General features: G+C 43.8%; 1 protein-coding gene across 1 annotated transcript in view; it reads right to left on the minus strand.

The window, feature by feature from the left end:
* chrm2a (cholinergic receptor, muscarinic 2a) overlaps positions 1-12499 on the minus strand; it is an 86651-nt gene that overhangs the window by 42238 nt on the left and 31914 nt on the right. The window contains exon 2 of the mRNA XM_084346568.1: positions 11576-11725. The gene's annotated coding sequence lies outside the window, so the exon portion shown is untranslated. The remainder of the gene's footprint in view (positions 1-11575; positions 11726-12499) is intronic.

Below are 12499 nucleotides of genomic sequence, written 5' to 3' on the forward strand. Positions count from 1 at the left end.
AGAAATTACTGAGTGCTATTGATGTGCCGAATCGAAACCCTCGCAGGAGGGAGGGTTGTCATAAATCGAACATCTTGGACAACGTGCGGCAGGCTGATCTACTCTCCATGGGGCGATATTCATGTCAAAACATTACTCTAAAGCGGGGAGTCAGAGGTTTGTCTATGTAGAGCAAATCTGAAGAAAAACTATGCCAGTGATGTAAGTGTTTGATTCGACCTCGGAGACTACTTCAGCTCTTGTGGTTGTTCGTAGAAACCCTTAGGAGGACTTCAATTTTTCAGATGGATGAATATCTGGATGCAAATAGCGGGGAGCCAGATGTGACCCTGGAACACGTCCCTTCACTCCTCCTCTATTGTCAGAGAAAAAAGGTTTGCTTTTACGTAAGCTATTTGTTGAACTCGATTCTTCCCTCTATTAATTTGGGGCAGAAGTCACTGCAGGACATTTAAACTGACATGACCTGTGAGACAGGGCTAAAAGTCCCGAGTCTAAAATTGTCTCCGTTCCACAAAATAATGTTCACCCACCGACCTGAAGCATGGTTCATACTTTAACATCAGGGAATGGCGGCGCTCCTGCCTGTAAGTTTTGATTTGTAGTTCAGCGTCTGTTGATGGCACAACACTAGACAGACTAATTACACACAAACAGTCATTATGGAGTTTTAATTATGTTCCCCGCAGTAATTGTGCTTACATCTTTCCATTTACTTTTTGATTATAAAGCATCAGAGTTATAGCCAAACAACTTCTATTCCAGTTGTCATGTTTACACTCTTTCATTTACTGTGATGGAGAGCAACGTTAGCAGCTAACCAGAGTCGTGCAGTGGAAATGGCTTTTGAAGATGTGAGGACGTTCACTAAGCTTTTCTTGGCTTTAGCGTCACAATCAATCGCAGATCTTGTGGTCTCAATGTTGATCCACTTGCAAAAGATATTCTTCAAATGAATAAACACCAGTTTGATATTTCTTTGACTGCACAGTAAGAAGAACATAATATAGGAAGTGTTTTTTTTGTTTTTTTTTTGAGATATCTTATCAAAACAACCCAACACCGGTTTGATATTCCTTGGCCTGCAAGTACTATGTCTCAGACTCTGACTAAAATCCTGCCCCTACTTCTTCAAAAACCTTTTATTTCATTGCCCATTGGCTGTCTCGGTGCCATTCAACCCAAAGACTTCAGTCTTCCCAGACAAGAATATTGATATCTGATGATTCTACAAAACCCTGGACTGTGTTTGAGGACAGCATTTATATGTCCGCCAATGTTTCTAAATTTCTAATGTGTAAAATCTGGGTGTAGCAACTACCACGGTAAGGTTAGGGAAAGATCCTGGTTATAGAAAATAAAATATAGGTAAGATACGGTCAGAGTTATGCAACTGAAGCACCTGGTTAATGGTTGGGAAAGATGGTTGTTCTGGTAAATTAAAACACAATGACACCCCAGGTCTGTCACAGCAGGTGAACTCCAATCACCTGAATGGAAGTAGGACATGCTATACATCCATCCACTGGCAAGACCTCAACACTCCCACCTGGCTACCAAGTCTGAACCCAGCATTATGTCACCCACTGGTTTGTGGACTCCCGAGCACACCCAGTGGTAACCACACCCAAAACCATACCTTTCTTTATCAGCTATTTTTCTCTAAATGAGACCTTAATTTAAAAGAAGGAAACTGTTTACTCAGGTCATAAATCAAGTGAGAAGTAGGGTGATTTTCTCATAAGCTTACATACAATCTGACTTCTTTTTGAAACCAGCTGGCTATCAGAAAGACTGCAGGTTAAAGGCACTTTTCAAACCTGGAAGCTCTCTCTATATAAATATAGTCAATGCTCGCGACAAAGGCACACGACTACCTGCCCTTCCTGTACAATTTAAAGAACAGTCCTAAGGTTATTGCGTCGTGTCACTGCAGCAGCTGCCAATAACCTCCGGCAAAATGATTATGCTGTTTTTATGAACATTCTGATATTATTTTTCTGCTATGAAAATAGGTCTCCGGTTATCTTCATTCTCTCTGAAGCTGCCGCTCCTGGAGGCCGTGTGTTTTTACGATTGATGTGAGCACTTTATTGTCCAGCACTCGGGGCTGTGAGGGATGACTGATACAAAAAAACTTTAAAGCTTGTTATTGAAAAGGGTCGAACCCCAGTAAAAGAAATACTTTGCCTTAAACCTGCTGCACCGGCGGTCAAAATCATGAGAAATATCAGCAGCAGTGCAATTACAGATGGCTTGCACACACACACACACACACACACACACACACACACACACACACACACACACACACACACACACACAGGTGCCATCTTGAAGACTGAGAAGTCACGCAGAAAATTGCATTTTTCATGTTACTTAATATAACATGTATGCAAATTTTGGTGCCTGAGAATCTTTCAATCATTGACTTGTGGGAATGCAATATGGCTCATCATCGAAGATTATGTTCAGTATATGATATGTGTGCAAAGAGAGGTGATGTGTGGCTTATGAGAGTATCTATTCTGATGATAATAGCTGTGATGAATGGTAATGATCTGAAAAAGCAGCTTTATCGTGTTCCCACTGCTAATGCTCAGACGAGCAGCCGCCCTTTATGACGGCCCTTAACCCCCCTGCAGACAAACAGTGTACATAGATAATTCAATACCTTTGTCATTACAGTACGACGAGAGTGCTGTGCGGATTGACATTCTGCTAATGTCCTTCCCTGGCTGCTTTAACATCACCCTACCCCCCAAAGACAATCAAGAGGCATGGACTGCAGTGTCTCCCTTGTGCAGTAAAATTAGCAGCTCTTAGGCGAGGCCGTGTTAGAGTCCCCTTCTCTGAAAACAGGAAAATTCACACTGCTGTCTCAAGTGCACTTCAGCTGCTGTCAGAACTCTCTAGAGAAATGGATAAAACTGACAAAGACATATAGCGAAAGGATAAAAAATAGTGGTTGCTTTCCAGAGAATTTCTAAACCAGCCCTCCTTGGACCTTGACTTGAGCGACAACAAAGGATGAAGCGGATTATCATGTACTCAAGGTTCAAGTTTGCAGGAAAGTTGAGTCTTGTTCCCAACTCGCCAAATTCTGATGCTTTGGGATGGCGATCGACCCTACCTGCAATCCCAAAGCGTCACTATTTGACAAGTTGGGAATGAAAAAGACTTTCTTACAAACATATTAGTATAGTGTTTTAGTCACTTCTTTTGCCTTTATTTGAAAGAATAACTGAATAGCCAACAGCAAAGGGGCGAGAGAGAGGGGATGACGTGCAGCAAAGGGCCACGGGTTGGATTCAAAAACCTGGGGTGCTGCGACGAGGACACAGCTTCTGGACATGGCGCCCAAAGTGGGCATCACAAGTTTGTTACAGGACTCCGAGGTAAACATAAAGCAGGTGACTAATCCACACCAAACGTGACAACTACCAAATCAAAGACAGGAAAACATGATGAGGCATATCTCGCCCCCTTGACTTCACCAGTACAATGGTGGGCAATGAACAGAAAGTGTGTTGTGTGTCTCAAAATATTAGCTTCTGACGGTATGAAGCCAAACAAGTCAAGCTGCTCCCTGGAGACTTCGCATCTTGAACACAAAGAGAAGCCTGCTGATTTCTTCAGGATAAAAGCTACTGAACCGTTTTGAACTACAAAGTGGCTTCGGTAAAACAGCATCTGTGCCTTCAAATGCTCAACTCGCCTCCTACAAAGCAGCCTACAGAGTTTCTCAGTGTGAAGAGCTGCACAGTTGCTGAGGAATTGCTTCTGCTATTGAAATGGTTTCAACTATGATTGATGAAGCAACAGACGGCAAACTAAAGGCTATTCTTCTGTCAAACAATACTATAGTAAGGTGTAAAAAGACCTGTATGTAGCTAAAGCTAACGCTGTCAAGGTCTTTCATTTTTCTATGGGTTTTTTCTGGGTCTTTGTGGTGTCTTTTGTCCTGTTCCCACTGTTCTGTTTCCCTCTTGTGTTCCTGTGTGCCCTGTTCCCAGTGTTTTTCCCACTCACCTGTGTTTCTCCGCCTCATTTCACCTACACCTCATCCCCTCATTAGTTTAGTTGGTATTTAAGTCTTTAGTTCAGTCTTCGTCGAGTCATCTGTTGTGTTTCCCTGAATCCTGATGTTCCTTGTGTTCTCCTGTCCCGTGATCCAGAATAAAATGTCATCCATTGCACTTCATGCCTGCCGTCACCTGCATCTGGGTCCAAGTTATCTCCTCCAGCGTGACAAATGTGTGCAGCAATGGTATTTTTTTGCCACAATCAGTCCGGCAGTCACATTTCTGAGGTGAAAATGTGTTTCATATTCAGTCTGAAGACCTTTCTGCAGCAGTGCTACTTTCACCGAGCGGAATGTTAGTAAGAGTGGGTATTTTCCACAAACCATGAGGTTGCTGTTTGAAAACAAACACAAGAAAAATCATTAAATGCTGCCTTTTTTTCTGATGAGGAGACTCTCATACAACCCAAGAGCATTCAGAGAAACACTATTCCTATCTATGTTATTGACCCACACTGTTAACCCACTGTTACTGACCTCTCACTCTTGGATTACGTTTAAATTGTGTTCCAGGTCGGAAAAATTCCCACTAATCAGCTGTTCTCAATCCCATGCTGATGTCTCCATAATGTGCTGGCAGCTTGCGCGATCATGTCTTTCCCCACCTTTTCATACAGAGGGCAAATCTATAGGCCTATGACATGCATAATTCAGGGTGCCGGTGCTGGCACAATGAATGGATTTATCACCACACACTGAATAAATGGTTGAGTTTGAATATATATGTTGAGCGCGGGGGAGGAGTCGTAATCAATCTTCATGTCCGGTTACAGCAGGATTTGGCAACATGTGTGTGTATGAATAATACAAATTCAGCAAGATGAATGGATTTTATTGGGAGTCACAAGCTCGCATTTTGCTATCAAGCAGATATTTGGTGATGCTCCCTTGCCTAGAAATCCCAAAGGGCCAGTCAGAGGCTGAACAGTAATCAATGACCTGGTTCCAGTAATTACTGTTTACTTTAAGCTCATTATTCTCAGGGCTTTGATTAAGCAATAGCCCTCATGTGAAGGATATGTGGCCTTAATTGGTGGTTGCCAGGACGCGTATCTCCCGCTTCTGTTGTGATGCCTATTGGGAGGAATGGTGGGGTCAGGAAGTGAGAGATGCCTCAGGCAGCTATTCTTGGCCCTGCCTTTGAGTCATTCACATTCTCTGTTTGTCCGCCGAGTCAACATGTGACAAAAGACGAACAGCAGCCCTTCGTCCGGCGAAGCAAACACTGCACACATGCTTCACACGGCGGAAGAGAATGGTTCATATGTTGACATTTACAACCTAATTAAAACCGAGCTGGGAAATGATCCGCGCGCGGGTCAGATGCTCGTTGCACGCAGGTGGTTGCACACAAAACATACACGAGTATACAATCATTTGCATTGACGACGACACGATCCTGCACACAGTTTAGCGACTCCCGACACGCATTTAGCCGAGCAGCGCTAATCCCACCCAGCTGGAAAAAACCTGCTCATTTGAATCGCTCAAATCCTAGGATGATTAAAATATATTACCATGTCCGGGGAATCTCGTACTGTTGATATTAAAGATGTATGTATGCACATAAATTCCCCCATCGCCTCCTGCGGTTTGATTAGGAGCTGAGAGAAAAAATGTAGGTAACAAATAAAATGTATCAAAGATGGAATTTTAAACGGACCAAAGTTGTTATTAGAATGTATTTGCATTATTTGTTCACACACCCAAGGCTGAGCAGAGTCGCCTGTCACATCTGACTTGTCAACTGGGAACATGCCTCTCAGCCACCTGCCTTGCAACAGTGGACAAAAGCTGAGCTCTGGTCTTCAGTTTTTTGAGACGTCAAAAAAAAATAATCTGTCGCTTATTCTGCTTTAACCACACCGACACAGTCTTGGCAGCATTATCAGCTCACGGATCTCCTTTTAAATAATTCAGCGTCTACGTGAGAAACCCAGTAAATTCCTCCTTCTGCTATGGCAGCCAATCCTACTGCATTCCCCAAGCTCCATTCATTAAAAAGCGTCCTTTGAGTCCTTCCATGCTGAGAGCAATACCATCTACACCTCGCAATTCAGTTACCACCTCCCATCTCCCCACCGCCACGACCACATGCGCAAACACTTGCCGTGCCATGCTGTGTCTGCTTGTGCCGAGCCTCCTGTTATGACACTCGGGTAAAGCAGGGAGGGGAAAAAAAAGAAAAGAAAAGAAAAATCCAATAAACCAGTTCACCAGTTCGGTGCTGCTCTCATATACTCCTATTCATTTAAGAGGGCAGAAATGTGGAGGTTTGATTGAATGTTCTAATGGAAAATAAAAAGCATCTAAGCTTCATCACTTTTACTATATATTGGAGCACGTTTGTCTTTCCCGTCTGCGTCCACATTTCTGCTCCACAATGCAGAAGGTGCTTGTTGTTTGGTGTGTGTTAATCACTTGCAACCGGCTTTCTCTCTCTCATTTTCATGGGTAATTGGCTAGGCGGCACATGGAACCAGAGACCTGCAGGCGACACAGAGGAAGGGGAACACTGGGATGGAAAGAAAACTGAGATCACTGAAGCATGTCAAACATTTTTTTTCCTTCTTCCCCGCTTCCCTTCCATTCAGCTACTCTATCTTGTTGTTCACTCATTAATTTCTGTGCTCTGCTCAAACACGCCACGCTCCTGCCACATATGCTTCAATATTTTTTTCAGATATCCAAACTATCCGTCTTGAGCCTCCATCCCTCCCCGCGTCTCCTTAATTTTCCTCCTCATTCTCATTCCTCCTCTTGCCTGTGAGTGCGCCCATATCTCGATTAGACCTCTGGAAACGCCCGAGCAATTTCCTGGAAGATTATAGTGATGGATTTACACAATATCAATCAGAGCGAAATGTGGGGCTCCGAATAGCCCTCCACCACTGGCGAGGGATGTTTTTGGAGAGGTTGGTCGAAGAGCCCACCAAGAAACGATGCGCGCGTTATTAATCGCGCTTCCTGCAATGCTTTTCGAATCCTTCTGTGCGGCCTTCCTTTGCCAATCTTTCCTCGAGTGTTTCCCTGGTCAAAATGATGCGTTTTCAATTACGCGAAACATGCGGGTGCAGTGATTAATAAGGAGAAAGAGTCAGAGAAAATGCCGGGCACCTGACAGCAGCCACCCTCGAGGGAGGATGAGCCGTCATCATCCCCCGGTGACTCGTCATCCAGCGCATTTACTTGCCTCCCCTTCAACAAGCGGCTCTGAATGAGGTCACATTCCTCTGACCTCGGGGCATTATTACCCTGTAATCATGTGTTGCTCTGCATGGCTACATTTGTTATTTCTCGTTGACAGCGTAATGTTAGAAGAAAGCAATTTTACCTGATGGATGGTCATAAGAGGGGAAGAGGCTATATCAGCCTCATGCCTCACCAGTGAATTATGCACAACAAAATCCCATAGATGCCCGAACCGGCTGCCTCACAATACCTGCCTCCTCAAATATACTACCAGTCTGCGTGCTTTACACGCCGGGTTATTACTGAGGACTTCTCAGCTTGTCAGAATGTGCATGAGGCCTATTCATTACCATAGTATTTACTTGTCCTCTTAAATCAAACAGGCTGTCAGTCCTTACATTACGGCAGCGCTATGAAAAATTGTTGACTTATTTTCCAGCGCGCCGCGGCTCGGACGACTGATTCATAGGTCTCAGGCCATTCATGATCACAGAAATCAATCGGGCGCTGCTCCTCCGGCCCGCGCTCTGTCTGTTGGCGGCAATAGGGATAACGTGTCAAAGTGGGCCTCCTCAATCTTGTCACTTTAAGTGCAATCGATACTGCTTCCCCACCAACCACCGAATGCCTCTGAATACCAGCCCCCCTCTCCTCTTCCTCTCCTCTCGTCTCCTCGCACACTGGGCTGAACATTTCAATCAATATCTGACTGGAGGCTAAAACCATCTGCAGAAGCAAACACAAAAAAAAGCGAGGCTGAATTAAATGCTTAATATAGTGAAAACGACGACGCACTCCGCGGTAAGAGCAATACAATGAAAAGGAGAAAATGCGTAAGTCATTTCTATAACTCACTCGCAGGGCCGAGCGCCGCGAATCAAACACATAACCTCTCAATTAAGCCACAGTACAATTAACAGAACAGAAAGTGTTTTTCATCTTTAACCACGGCTATTCCTGCACTGTTTCTCCTCCTGTGAAAGTGTTGTCCCCACAGCCCCATACATCACCCAGGACAATTCTCAATGTATGGCCTGCCGTCGGCTTCCAGACGGCTCCAATCCATAAAAGCAAGCCTCTGGCCAATGTACCTGTAAATTAGCCGACCTAAAAAATTCAACAAGCCTCGGGAGAGGTTTGAAATGTGCATCTGGGTGCTTGGCCCTGGAAACGATTGTATTAATTGCCTAGAGGATTATGAGACAGAGACCTCCACTCCCTCATGCATATTTGACACTTCTAGCAGCACGCTCGGGCCCCTGTTGCAGCTAATGGATGATGTTTGGTAGGGTGTTGCATATGTATTAGCTACCAAGTTATGAGTGGGTATGCGGAGAGCGCATCGCAGCTCGTGCCTATCTGTCTGAGCATGTGTGTCGGCTCTGTTATCTCGAGCCAGCCAGGGTTGAGTGCAGGGCCGGGTGGTCTGGTTTGTCGGCTCCTAATTGGTGCGACTGCTCCCACTACTCCTGCCCTCAAAGGCTGGCGCTGCCCTCTCCTGTTAATCTTTGCCAGGAATTTGGCTGGCGTGACACGGAACTGACCTGGCAGTCCTTTGGGGGGTTGTTGTGTGCACAAACACACATTGGACGGGGGGAAAAAGGAAGAAAGATCAATACGCAGTCACTTGGACGCAAGAACAAAAAGAGATATAAACTCTAATGCAAATGAGGGACACAGATATGCAATATCAGTGAAATGAAAGAGCGGCAACTCCATTTGAGATATGGTTCTGGACAGCATCGCTGTGATGAAGAGGGAGAGCTCTTGACAGCAGCATCAAACAGTGTTGTGAGCATATGTGTGTGTGTGTGTGTGTGTGCGTGCAGATGCCATGTCTGTGGATAATATCCACACACACTCACACAGAGAGGAGTGAGGTTGTTGACATCAAGTGCACATTGCTATACATGACGTCCTCTCTGAGTGCAGAGATTGTCTGGCACGACAGAGCGACACCTGAACCGACGGCTGCTGAAACTTCTGACGATGAATCACAAATTTGTAAAAATGTTTGAAGCGGCAGGTCGATGGAGCTGGATCTGCCTCCACCCACTCTTTAAAGGCACATTACGCAAGATTTGGTGGTTCAATAATGAAAGATGGTTGATAGTTGAGTCTCGTTCCCAAGCTGGCGAAAGCGTCAATATTTGACCTGTGAATGAGACTCAACCATCAGCCATCTTTCATTATTGAACACTGTGTTTACAGAAGACAAGCTATTTTTCTCCAAAATGGCTGACACCCAGAAACGCTCCGAACACAGTAAAAATAATAAGAAAATAAGAAAATAAGAAAATACAGGCAGAGAGCAGTGTCTCTGCAGATACAGGCCCAACCACACACCTGTAGTGGGTCATCAGTGATGATTGAGACACATTTGTATGACTCTTAACTGTTTTTGAGGAAAATCCTGCATATTATACCTATGAACCCAATGAAAACAGACCTTGTTGTTTACATGATCCTAGTGAGAACGTACATTCTTTTTACAATAATTTGATTTCTTGTATCGTTTATTATGGTTTGCTGACTTGCATAACCTTTTAGCTTAGGCTGTACAGACTTTAGGCATTATGAAAATACTTTAATACAAAAACACTGTTTCTACACCATGTCTATCACTAAGTTCAAAGTTAAGGAGAGGGTACTGAATCAATAGTGTCTCTGGGGTCTGAAAGCACGATTGTCAGCTCCAAAGAAGTCAAAAGAAGCAATCGTTGTGCAATAACACCGTTGTAAATAGGTGTTTTATGAGTTATTTAACTTTCTGAACCAAACAAACTTTACATACTGAACGCTGCAACAAGACAAGAGAATCAATGCAATCGCCTCACTTAAATAAATACCACTACAAAAAGTGCAATACAGTGATCAACATTTTCCTCATATCATTGATGCTTGGTGCTCACACGCAGTCGAAGTGGATGGAAAGGACTTTTGATAGAAGATGCCATATTATCATCACCATCTTGTTGCTACATCCACCACATTGCAAATTGAAAGAATGCACAACATATTTATGTGTATTTGTATAAAGAACTGTATATATGTTCCATGTTTATGCAGCATGAAGGTCACAAACACTTTAATTTCCTCATGCAACCTCTTGTTGTATGACAAATAAATCACCTTGAACCTTGATCACAGTGCACATAGCCTGTCCCTGACTTCATTCGACACAACCTTCTTTCAGTTCCTGCTAATCCCATCTGTTTTGTAACCAACTTTGACATTTCATAACTCATCTGTGCTTTCCACGTGCTTCTCTCTTATTTCTAGCTTGTTTGAGTTTTGTTCTTCGCTGTATATATTCCTGTCCTCTCCATTAAACTAACAAGGCTGCTGAGCGGAGCTCTGCTTTCTGTTCTCCGAGGGCGCTTGTTGCTTCTGAACTGAACTCCAAAGGGTCAATCCAGTAATTGATGAAGAAATCAATAACAACAGTTGTGGACCCCGCTGAACAACAGACTGACTGACCAACCTCTATTGCCTTCCTCAGAGCTATGCATGGCTAAAAGCCAATTCAGTATGCGTGACCATGAATGCCTACTTACCTGAAGATATCTGAATTTTCCTTATGTATGCAATTAACCCCACCCACTTGGTGCTCTGAAGCCTCCTGACTCTGACCGCTACACGATCTTTTATTCAAGGTATGTAGCAGAATAAATACAGCATGTGAGGATTCACTGCGCTACACTTTACTTCATGGTCAAGTGCTCTTTTGTATCTATTGATGTAGGACAAGCTCTCGTAACACCATTGAAGTACAGGAAAAAAATGTCATACTGTAAAAAATGATCCGGGCATGCAAGCATTAGCATAAAGACATCTTCAGTACACGGTGGGTATCTCTTTACCTGCATGCATAATGACTACATTATTTCATATGCATGATGAATACATTTAATATCATCAATGTTACCTGCCAGGTTCAGTGAAGTGATTTGGCTTTGGGGGAGGTATGCGATATGTAAATATGTCATTTATGCTTGCATAAATTTCGCTCCGTCAAGACTGTGTAGGTAAATTGAAATTCATCGCGAGCGCTGACCCACAGCAAAGTCGCACCCGTATATCAAGACGCACATAACTCTTTTCAGATGAAATTAAAGGAATAATCCATGTGTGCAGACAGTGGGTGTGATGTTTGAACGGAGGGGGCACAATTTGGACAAAATGACTCATTCAGAAGTCGAAGCTGCAGGATGAGTTTATCTCAGTTGGGGTTTGACTTGGTGTGAGTAAACACATTACGAAGCTATCGCTCCAGAGTCGGAGTGCGTTAGTACTTACAGTGGGTGTTAAGCAGTCCGTTGGGCTTTCTCGCACTTGGATGGCATATTCAGAGCGTTTATGTTCAAGGTAGCACCAGAGAGGCTGTTTTAGACAGGAGGAAGCGATGGGCGTGTCTGGCTCCAGCTTCATGGTTAACAGCCATGGCCACTGTTAAAAAAAAAAGGAGATTAAATGAGAATTAGCGCATGCAGGGTGAGTTGTATAGTGCTGCCTTCAAGTCAGCACAAAACCTTTTCCCAACACAACATTCAGTGCATGCTTTTCAAAATCCCTGATTAAGTTCCGTAACAACACTTGGATTTTTGCCAAAATGTTCAAACTCATTTTATCCGCCTTATTGCAGGAAATGTCAGGTTGCTCCTGTAGCAGAATTAACATAATATAATTCCCCTGTAAAATTGAATATGTCAGCTTTTATCTGCTAAAAGTCCAACACACACACACACACACACTTCCTGCAAAGACGTAGCTCTGCTGGCTAATCACTAGCTAATGGTTAAGCACGGTTAAATAAATGTACATAACGGGCCACAAGTTCAGGGTGAGTCTTCAACAATATTTCCGTTTATTTTTCAGACGGATTAAAGGGTAAAGTTTTTTCGAGCATCGCCATTGAATGTTGACGTTGGATGTGGCGTTAATTGTGCGAGACGGATGCCGGGGTGTCTCCCTTGATTCTGCAACCGTGATGCATGATCAGAAGCCGGTGATGCTGTTTAAAGGGTAGAACAGCGACTTGCAGCTGTCCTTCGATTTAAGTTTCAGTCCTCCCTACATACAGTAAATTATACAGTCCTCAATCCCCACAGACCTGTAACCCCCAATATACATAATGAACACATCCCGAACGACAATCAAAGAAGATGATGGTGCTTCTGACCGCCTCTGATGTAAATGACTGTGGCCTGAGTTCACTGTATG

This window comes from Pagrus pagrus (genome assembly GCF_965226575.1).
Source record: "Pagrus pagrus genome assembly, chromosome: 23".
Classification (NCBI taxonomy): domain Eukaryota; kingdom Metazoa; phylum Chordata; class Actinopteri; order Spariformes; family Sparidae; genus Pagrus; species Pagrus pagrus.